The sequence below is a fragment of the Calidris pugnax genome, unplaced genomic scaffold, assembly GCF_001431845.1.
Source record: "Calidris pugnax isolate Ruff unplaced genomic scaffold, ASM143184v1 scaffold203, whole genome shotgun sequence".
Classification (NCBI taxonomy): domain Eukaryota; kingdom Metazoa; phylum Chordata; class Aves; order Charadriiformes; family Scolopacidae; genus Calidris; species Calidris pugnax.
In genome coordinates, this window is record NW_015090928.1 from 719,839 (window position 1) to 731,362 (window position 11,524).

At 46.7% G+C, this 11,524-nt stretch overlaps 1 protein-coding gene across 2 annotated transcripts in view; it reads right to left on the reverse strand.

Moving 5' to 3' along the window:
• SUSD3 (sushi domain containing 3) overlaps positions 1-11,524 on the reverse strand; it is a 32,901-nt gene that overhangs the window by 20,975 nt on the left and 402 nt on the right. The gene's annotated exons all lie outside the window — the stretch shown is intronic.

Consider the following 11,524-nt stretch of genomic DNA (forward strand, 5'->3'; position numbering starts at 1 on the left):
TCAGAAAGAGTTACCATATGGTTTCATCATCAAGCAGCTGCGGATTTATGTTTTGCTGATAAGAAAACAGAAATGAGAGAGCAACCTAGGCATACTTGCCCATTACACATTTCCTGTGGTCCTTCCATAGGGAAACACAGAGACTAAAAATCAAATACATCACATAAGTATATACCAAAATGATCTAAAATACAGCAATAATTACCTGGAAGCATTACCAAGTTATCAAGATTGCCACTCGCTGTTTGTGCAGAAAGGGAGCAATCCATGACTTTGCCTCATTATTCCCATACACACGTAACAAGCCTTTGTGTTGCTTATTGTTGACTATTTTATGCAACTAAAACACGCTGGAATAACCAGATGCCAGAAAGAGACAGAACATTAGGTTCTATAAACCCTGCAGAAAATAAACATGCTGATATTATTTCTGCGAGTCCATTTTCATACAGAAGCACGCCTTAGAAATTAATGTCCCTGAAGTCACAGGCATAATGTCGAACATCCACAGCAGCCTCACAGAGAGCTCTTGGAAGAGCTCGCAATGTGAAAAAGCAAAAGAAAAGCAGCTAGAAGTGAAATATGAAATAAAGCAGATGCAGTAAAGCATTTTGTGTGAGTGAAACCGCCTGGCCCCGGCACTGGTCCCCTTGTGACCGTGCCGTCGGTCCCTCGCAGAGCTGGCCGTGAGCCCTGCTGGGGCTGGGCTCTTCATGGCACAATGCGCTGCAACCAGAAATGGCGACCAGGAGCCCTCAGCCTCCCACTAAAACCCTCAGAGGCTGGCACAGCTTTTTATGAAATTAGTGTTAAACATGAGACCTACCCAGCAGTAAAAGAGAGGGGGCAAGGTCCAGGCTCTGGAAGCTGCAGAGCTTGCACGAGGTCCCCAGCTGTGCCACAGCCACCAGGACGTGCGAGGCATTAAATCACCTTGTCAACGGGGCTGTAGAGGAGCAAGCTGTCCCTGGATGTCTGCACCTGCTTCCCGCAGGGCTGCCGATTACTCACCCTATAGCGCTGCCATCCCCACAGCTGCCATGCCCTATAGAGCTGCCATCCTCTATAGACCTGCCATGCCCTATAGCGCTGCCATCCCCTATAGCGCTGCCATCCTCTATAGAGCTGCCATCCTCTATAGAGCTGCCATGCCCTATAGAGCTGCCATGCCCTATAGCGCTGCCATCCCCTATAGAGCTGCCATCCCCTATAGAGCTGCCATCCCCTATAGAGCTGCCATCCCCTACAGAGCTGCCATCCTCTATAGAGCTGCCATGCCCTATAGAGCTGCCATCCTCTATAGACCTGCCATGCCTTTTAGCGCTGCCATCCCCTAGAGCTGCCATGCCCTATAGAGCTGCCATCCCCTATAGAGCTGCCATCCCCTATAGCGCTGCCATCCCCTATAGCGCTGCCATCCCCTAGAGCTGCCATGCCCTATAGTCCTGCCATCCCCTATAGACCTGCCATCCCCTATAGACCTGCCATCCCTACAGAGAGATGGGAAAATACACGGGAATGTACAGGCCACTACACGGTTCTCAACACCTCAGGGCGCCCTGTGGTAGATGAAGGACAGTAAAGCCTACTTCAGGGTCTTTTCATGCCTGCTAAGGTAGCAAAAATTATCAGATAACAGCAAATTCTTAGCTTCTATCTCCAACAGAAACCCTCGCGTTACGCTGCTGCAAAATCTTACATCCCAATCTGAAGCAGACAAATTGGGTTCATCTCTCTTTACGATCTGAGCCTTTTTCATTCCTCTCTCCCAGCATTTTTCATCCGGCTTTTGAGCTGCTCTCTGTAGTTAACAAGATGTAGCAAGACTCAGGAGTCAGCACTAAGCACTTCCCAACTCCATTCTGAAATAGTAGAGGGCTGCGAGCAATTTTAATCCATGTAAAATCCCAGCTACATAGCACCCAAGTGCTACATTAGGGTTTGATGACAACATGTGCCATCCACTCCTATTTCAAACGTAAATAATGGGTAGGATTGGTGCAAAATTATTCTTATTCATGTTTTTTATGTTATTCTTTTAAGAGAGGATTTGTTCCAGCCACCATACTGCCACCTCCATGATTGATTTTTTTTGCCAATTTACATCAAAGTCAGGTTATTCTCATCTGTAGATTTTACTCTTGAATCTTGCAATGAGGGCAATACTGAATATTTCTCTTCTTATGGGAACAATTAAATGAGAAATAAGAGCTGAATGAAAAAGCAGGTATTTGATGAAGTCCCCAGTAAAGCAAGAACAGATGGGTTTTCTGTACATTATTAGTCTGTTTACTAACAGAATTGAAAAAATAGGTTATGACATTTCTGAACAGTTAATAATAGTGCAACTTTCAAGAACAGGAAGGATCCATTAAACCTAAAGCAAATTAGAAGCATTCATCTATTTAACTTTTCACCATTACTTCCATATTAAAAAAAAAAAAAAAGTAATTATATCTATAGCTATATCCACTATGGAGCCCACCAGAATTATGTCATAATTCAAACTCTTCCTAATTAAAAATTACCCATGGAAGTGATTCCAACAGTTCCTTTTGTGACTGATTGTTTAGTGAATGGGGCTAATATTGCTGATGGTCTCCCCTTTTTGTCATTCTAAAGCAGATAATAAATAAATTACATATTTGCACAGTGCAGAGTGGCCTGGACTCTAAAACAAAGATCCCAAAAAGAATAAAATTAAGAGGAATAACTTGAAATGAACTTTTCACCTGCACTTCAGCTGAGATCCTGAATGTACCAAATGTCCTGGAGGAGACAGACCCAATGGGCAGGGGATCTCAGCAGAATGCAACCAAAACCCACCACTCCAGAGAGCCAAGTCCCAACACGCCGTCCCCACCGGGCAGCGACAGGTCCAGCCCTTGCTGTGCTTGCCCCCACAGTCTGTTAGTGCAGCTTCTTGCAAAATAAGCACTGGTATTTACAAGAAGGAGAACCGAAGTAACTGGTTACACAATACCACAGTCTTCTATAGATGGTCCTGAGCCTCCCCCATGCATCTCTGCATCCGCAGTCTCTGGAGAGGTTCAAATCCAAAGCAAGGTGTGAGCGTTACCCCAGGATCTGTCACCCCAGCTTTAGGGAAAGCCAAACAAAATCAGGGATTTGAGAAACGTAAAGCAAGATAAATTAATCAATCAGCTCTACTCTGATTTTGAAATTTTCAAGTCAGGCATCTCTTTCTGTATCATTTTGCTCCTCTTTGGGGAATAATAAAGACTAGGAGCATCCCTACCCCTTCCCTCTTCTGCCAGGTCCCTCTCTGTCCTCAGCCAGTCTTTGAGAATCACATCCTTGCTGCTGGAAGTGTCCTTCATGAAGCATCATGCTGGTGAAGTTGTAGGTTTATATTTTCAACTTTCATCATTAGTTTTTCCTGTGCTCATGAACAATCTCTCATTCGTTGAACCCGTGCATCTGACTGTAACATTTCTGCAGACAGTGCAAAGCCATACATGGGCTCCACACCCCGTATATTCTCCAGTGGAAACCATGATGACCAGAAATGCTAAAATTTCCCCTTGTCCATAGTTGCAATAAGAGATTACCTTGGATCAATGCTTAAAGCATTTTTCATCATCACAATAACTGCAAGAAAACAATCACCGCCAACTAAAAGTTGAACAAATATATTACAGAAGGCCAATGATTTCAGGAAATCACGACTTCAGCATCCAACTCAATATTTAGCACCTTGCTGACAAGTATCAGGTATCAAGAGGAAAAAAGATGAGTTTTACTGGCAGTCTGTCTTTGGTGAGTCTTTCTCCATGCTGGTACGGGAGCCTGACGTGACCGAGAACCAACAACCGCTTGTGAGAGCAGGACTGTTTCTGCAACCTCCCTTCACACAGGGATGGTGGTGGGCATTGCTGGGGTCTGGAGAAGGCTGCAGGCAGCCACTTGTAGGAACTCGAATTTGAAAACCTGACCCTTTTGTCTGAAAGGGGATGCTCTGACGGAATCCCCTCTCTTGCTTTTCTTCCATTGAAAATGCAAAAAGCAGAGAAATGTCAAAACCACCTGGTCCGGGCAGTTCTAATACAAACACCTTATCAGCACTCATCCTATCAATGGGCCCAAGAAAAGGGCTCACTGTCAGAAAAGCTTCAGCTCTGTGGCTTTTCACCTACAAAATGGTTTAGCACCTCTAAGGAGCTCTGCAAAACCCTATGGCTTTTTCTCTGTAGAGCACACAAATTTTTTTAACACTTAAGAGGATCAATTTTATATTTACCCTGGAAGCCAGCTGCTAGCAAATCCAACATTTTGCTGGCTTCCCTTAATAATTATAAAGTTTTGTCACCAAAACTAAACATTTCATTAGTTCATTGGTAAACTGAGCAAGATTCAAGTTTTAGTGCTTCTTGCCAGATGAGGAAAGTAAAATAGAGAGAAACCAGCAGCAATGTTGTCCACGAAGCTCTACAGAGTCAGTATAAAAACCACTGGTGCTTCTTGTGTCCCCCAGTGAGCTGCACGGTCAAGTGGCAGAGCTGGGCACAGCTAAGCGAAGAATCTCAGGATTTAAAGGGTACATGATAGAAAATTATTATCTGAACACACCTGATGGAAAAATGAGTCTGGATGGGATGCCCTGGCAACATGAGGCGTCTCCTGCTTGTAAGATTAGTAAGGTTTTCAATAGTCCATTTAATTTGCAATAGGCAGGGCTTCAAGCTAGCCACTGGAGAAGCCAAAAGAAAACCTCCGACCTGTTTTCACAGGGAAAGCATGTGGCTGTCAGGAGCCACAGAGGGAGGAAGGAGGAAGGATACCTGACCAGAGAGATGGATGGGACAGAGCCCCCCCGCTGCTGCCTTTTGGGGCCTCCTCCTGCAGCATCCCTTGGGATGGAGAGCAGCATCCCTGCGTGTCTGTCGCCTGCACCCTGTCATGGTCCCACTCCTCACCACCACCCCAGGCTCCTCGAGGAACAGACCCCAGCCCGGCTGTGGGGTCAGCCCTGTAGAGCCAGTGATGGCCCCGGGTTATCTGCTGGCAGCAACTGTTGGGGCTGGTTCGTCTACAGTGGTGCACAAACACACTCGGGGTAATGAATGTCAACGATAAGAGCAGATGTCCCCTAACGATGCAGCTGGTGGCCTCCTGCTTCAGCATGATGTTTACCAGACTAAGCGCAACCTCCGGGGATGGCAGAAATCCCTGTCCATGGAGGAGGGCATGAGGCAAGCACTGCACCGACACTGCCTTGACCGAAAAATGCTGGAGTGGGAAGGGTCTAGAGCTGGTCAAAAACTGCTTCAGGCATTAGAAAATTCACCGCCAATGTGAAACTGGGTGGACCAGAAATGCTTGCTACTTGAAGGTTACACACTCATTTTTGGCCAAAAAGCTCCAAAGCATAAGAACCGCATTTGCACAAGGCACTTATTTGTAAAGAATATAGACATTTCTCAACCTTTGTCTTTTAAACTCATTTCTTGTTTTTAAATGGACAACTGAATACAGGTTTGTTACTTTTCTAGGGGAATTTCCAACCATCCTGTTAAGCAAAACCAACATCAATGCTAGAGATCTGCATTTGCTCCCCCTGACTCTCCTGTTTTGGCTTCTGCACATCCTTTTTCCTTCCCAATAGCAAACTGAAGCAGTTCCTGTACTTGGTTTGCTGTATTAAGCTGCTACATGCGCACCACGGAGCTGTGACCTAGCATTCACAACTGTCAGCAAGAATTTCTGTGAATAATTGATTCTTTTAGACACCGGTCTGAAAGAGTTAGCAATAGCATGCAATTTATTATGGTGATAGAAATCATTCATGGACTGAGAAACTAACAGCCAGATTTAAAAACCTTCCCTGTGGTTTTATCACCTTTTATTTTTCTTCTTTTGTTTTTTTTTTTTTGTGCTGCTGGGTATGGCTTTTCTTTTCCTGGGCTTCACCCCTGACAGCAGGGAGGCATGTAGCCAGGAGCCTGGACACGGACACAAAAGCAACCTGCAAAACTGCAACGTGTGAAAGTCACACAGCATCTTGCCAGAAACCGTCCGAGCATGGCAATGATTAACAGTACGAGTCAATGAGCACATCTGCTTTCGGCCTCCCCGGCCATAGGAATCAGAGAAAGATGGTGTGAAGATTGACAAGGATGCCAGTATGAGGACAGGGAACCAGTCTGTTGTGTTTATTTTTTCCCCGTTAAAAAAGTCAATGATTGCAGGTGAGTTACACGCAGAATGACAAGTAGCTTAAGTGAGGAGATCAAAGGACAGCAGCCCCATGCCCTTCCCTTCCTTGAATTGTACATGTCTGGGAAATGAAGATCTGCATCAAAGAATTCAGCTACACCACTGGAAGTTTTTGGATGGCCAGAATACAGGGCAAGGATAGTCTCTGATTCATATTTCAAATGAGTGAAAAACTTAGTCCCGATCTATATTTCTGTATTTGTTAAGGATAACAGGCCAAACACCAGAGCACTCTCTTGTCTCTGCAGAACTGCCACGGACTTCGTGGGGCAAAGCGAAACCAGTGTGTCCAGTCCAGATACCTCTTTTGACCTCACACCAGGACACCAACCCATTAGCAAAAGTCTCAGTCTCAGAGATGGCTGCAGTTCTGGGCAGAAACTCCCCTGGGTAAAATTCTGCTCTTTTACATGAAAGCACAAATTTCTGCTCCTGAACAGGAGGAATCAAACGAAACTCCCCCCTTGCACCTCCTTCAGCCACGTCAGCCCAAAGTACCTTCCCCAACACTATTTCCCAGCATGCACTAGCTCAACCCCATTTCTGAGACCTTCAACAGAGACAGGAATTGATTTATTTTGGTGAGCGGTTGCTCATTCTGCAACTTCTGCATTTCTCACCATCATCTCAAAACAAAACAAAGTGTGAGAGAGGCAGACTTCCACCAAGACTGCAAAATCATCTCTCTGTCAATCTTTTGATCCACTGAGCTAGTCAAAACTGCTCCTCAGAGTGACATGCTTGCTTATCTGTGACTACATTTGAAAGACAGTGTGTCAATAAAATGCCTAAATGCATCCTACATGTTGGCTTGTCCCTGTCAGACTACTGAAGGCAAGATTCTGTAGGGCCAGGCATGTAAAGAGTCAGTGGCAATCGTGACTAAATAAGCTAAGTAGTGCTAATTTCAGCACAGTTAAAATTCTCTTCATTGCAGACTTGCGTTGGGAGGCTCTGCTTTCTCAGAGGAGTCCAAAGACCTCCTGCCTCTGCCACGGTGGGAACAGCCAAACCAGCAGCATTTGGGTCCTTCAAAACAGACCCCCTTTCTGGTCACAGCAACCCCAGAAAGTGCTGGATTATCTTTTGTCATTTGGGTGGGATTGTTTCTGTGCTTTGAGGCTATCTTCTGATTTCTGAAATATCAATGTTTTGAGTCCAAAATGTTCAGCTCACTTCATTCCTTAGCAGAAATTCAGAAGTCTAGACATAATTCATCTCCATAACCTAGGTAATTTAAGAGTACATAGGACAAAGTATTGGAGAATACCATACGGAACAATCTTGCACTGTGGAGGACTGTACTAGAAGACCTAATAACTCTTTTCCTTCTCTATTTTGTACCATTCTAGAGTTTTTATGACAAGCACAAAAATAATTTCCTCAAAGCAGTAACAACGCCTGGTGCAAACTCCTAACCACTAAGATTAGCATCTTGCAGTACAGCAGATAAAACCAATTAGCTGAAATACTGCAACTGTCACTTCTTTCACCTTATTTAATGAAAGGTTTCACTTTGATCTTACGGGAGAAAAAGGGAGGAGAAATAACCCTGCAGAAATTACAAACCCATATATTCCACGTTGTGTCACATTCTGTCCTGTGGAAATGGAAATTTGGGATTAATGTTTTCTTTCCCAGCCTAAAAGCTGAGCCGCATCTCAGGATCGCAGGAAGGGGGTGAGAAACCTCCTTACAGCCTTTCTGCAAAGCAGCAGTGCTCTTGGCTGTGAAGAACAACTTTGCTTTTGCTTTCCTGGAAGAACAGCCCTAAGTTCTGTTAGGGCTGACATGATTTCATAGTTTCTGCACTGGCAAGGAAACTCACTTCAGGCAAAAAACTTGCTCCTTACAAAAGAGCAGACACCTCGAATCATGGCAAAGGTACATCCAGCCTGGTACCTGTCCCCCACTATGGCCACTGACAGTCACCCAGAGCATAACCAAGCCAATATGTGGTTATATCTATTCCATTCTCCAGCAAACCAAGGCTTGTGTCTGTCCTAAGCCAGAGATCATGTCTCTTCTCTTAAATGGTGTCTGTTAGATAATTTCTTCCACAGCTTGGTCTGGAGGAAGCGTTCCCAGCGTCCTGCAGCACATTCCACCTCACCTTCAGCAGCCTCTCTTCTTCCCGGGTTGGGAACGCAGAGGGACAAAGCAGCCAGACAGCAGACAGCAACCCAGCAGTGAGACCTACTCATTTATAACCTGGCGTAAGGTTTGTTTCTATCATGTCTGTATTTCTCTCCTACATTCCCTGTGGCTGCCGTGATGTGTCTGCAGATGCTCCGAGGTGTGTGCAGAGGCAGGTGCTGCCCTGCTCCGACAGAGCGACAGGACTGCACGGAGCAACGAGGGAGGGACCACGGTGAAAACCAAGGTGCCACCCTGCAAAAACAGAGGGCCAAAGCCCCGAGCCTCAGAAACATGGAGACCAAAAATAGTGAAACACCTTTCTTACTCCTTCATCTCTTTCCTGTTCCACCTAGAGAGCTCCCAGTGCAATTTGAGCAGCTTCAGAGGCCACAGCAACTCTGCGGGAAGGCAGCGGCGGGTCTAACGACAGCACCCCCACTTCATGGCAATTCTCACAGGGCAGGAAAGCGCTCAGGTCACCACTGACACAAGTGTTTCAAAGACTCTTCCAGATAATATAATGAGGCTGGCAAGAGCTGGTTGATGAGTATCTGTCCATAGTAAACTACTGCAGGAAGGCAGTAACACTGTAACGCTGCTGTGACAGCAAAACAACCATGGTACGATATGAGATACACAAAAGCATCTGTATCATTTAAAAATGTAAGAGGCTGAATTGAGGAAGGCTTCTCCTCAGCTTCAAGGCATTTGCTGGGCTTTCCCCCGGCTCTGCCCTTGGGACAGGCAGGATGCTGGAGGGACACGGGGTGTGAGCCAGGCTCCCACGGCTGCGGCTGCCAGCGCAAGCACAGGGCAGCATCACTCACCCTGCGCCAGGGGAGGCTGCCAGGGGGAGAAACCCGTCCTGGAAAAGCAGGCAAGAGGTGTTTGAGTGTCACAGCTGTGCTTCGGGAAGCTGTAAGACTCTCTAAGTGCGACAGGCTGCACCAAGGAACTTCCTTTAACCTCTCTCATTCACACAGTAATTCAAAGGGCAATCTTGCAACTTTTTTTTTTTTTTTTTTAATCCTGCAAGAGGAAGGTGTGAGGGAGTTTGTCCGTGCAAATCTGTATTATCACCCTACTGTTCACAGCCTGAAATTGTACAAGGTGGTGGGGCACTCAGTCAAAGCAGCACGAAAAATGATTGCCAGTAACAACGCGATACAATGAAAGGTACTGTCTAACAGTTGTCATCAGCTTTCTCTAGAGGTCACTTCTCCAGCAAATACTGCTGCATAAATAACATGGTTGCATTTCAATTAAGCATCCTGAACAAGAGTTTAATTTAAAATTATACAAGTAGTCATACTTTCAGCTAAGCCACTCAGATTTAACAGCAGCACATCCACCTAACTCAGTACACTCGTAGTAACAAATGGATATTCAACGAAGATGAAATCTGCACAGATGGTGAAGGCCAAGACAAAACTCTGCGAGTGGCAGGAGAGGGGAGGAGGGAGCAGGACATTCAGCAAAGGTCTGGCAAAGCCCTGTGTGCCAGCATCTCCACTGGTCCTACCACAGCCGTACCCTGACCCTGCCGACTCCAACCCAGCACCGCACCGAGAGCCCCCGCTCCACACTGCTGGTTTGGGAAAAATGGTGTTTGTTGTTCTGCTTGGAGACATGACTGAGAGAAGCCAGGTTTGTGGATATCTGAGGGAGTAACTGAAGGAGGAATTCTAATCTGAATGCCATTTTTTTTTTTTTTTGGTGGATCCTGCATTTCTGTGAGTTTTGCCACAGATAGGGCAAGATTAGCCTAGGCAGGAACAGAAAGGCTGTGTAACACGGGACGTGCCGCTTCAAACTTCACCTTAAGTGTGGGCAAACCCAGCCCCAGAAGACAACCTGACACAACAAATAAAAGCATCCAAATACATGATTTTACAAAAGAAAAAAGTCAATGATTAGTAACCAAGGTAGAGCAAAAGGATCTTCACTTATGTTTCAGTTGCTAATTCTTTAAGTAGGTTTCCCAGAACTTGTTAAAAAAACATTTTTAAAATTAACTGCTCTATTAAAACCAAATTAAATGCACAGTTAAGCACATTCAGTGGATGCAATTTAAAGTACTGCTACACTGTTAGCCCAAACATGCCCGAGCATTTCTATCAGCATAACAAAATCAGGTCACTGATAAAGTCTATTAGGTCCAAACACACAAATTGGATTGCAGGGATACAAGGGGACAGGCTGCGAAGGAGGTCCCTGAATTTCAGGAGCGCTCAGCCCTGCTTGCACAGAAGCCAGGGAAGAGCCCTGCCTATCCTGTCCCTGCAGAACCCCAGGGAGAAACCCGGGCCAGCAGCGCTCTGCCGAAAGCAACCCCCTCACAGAGAGCTCCTTCCATCCCACCCACACTGGGTTCCTTCCATCCCACCTCAGGCCAAGCCTCCGACCCTGCCAGGGCTGTGAGCAGGCAGCTCCCGCTGGCCAGACCATCAGCAATGGAGGCCACAGCCCCAGACCCCCAAACTGAGAGAGGCTACAGCCCGCAGGCAGCGTGCACACCCTCTGCACGGCAGTGCCAGACCCTCCAGCAACTCCTGTTATCATCAAGTTCATCAGACCCATTCCACTCAAAGTTTTGCAAGGATGTTATAATCCACATGATCAAACTGAGTAACACAACTGAGAGGGAAGAGAAAGAAAAGGAAGTGAAAAAGCTTTGACTGGTTTCTCATTCCACTCCTCGGTGTATTATTCCATTCCATTGAAACACCAATATCATCATTTTCTACCCAGTCGATTTACATTTCTCCAGAGAGGGTTTCTGGCTGAGGACAGGCTGTGGGGAGACGCGGCCGTGCCCCGGCCCTCTCACCAGTGCACTGAGTTCACGCTTGCCCAGCCCTCGTGGCCGTGAGTCGCTGGGCACCGCTGCACCCCGGTGGCCAGCTCCAAACTCCCACAAATTAATTCATCATAAATTAACCCTATTTAAGAGCAACTGAACCGCAGCGGAGGCCCAGGCGGCGGGCTGCCTCTGGCCAGACCCCCAGCGCCGGACCCCGCTCGGGGCCGCGTCCCCTCACACCGCTCCCGGAGTTCCGGGGCCGAGAGGCCCCGCCGGAGCCCCAGCCCGGGGGTGCCCGGGCACCCGCACCCCGCCGGGCCCCGCACCCCCGGGGTGCGCCGCAGC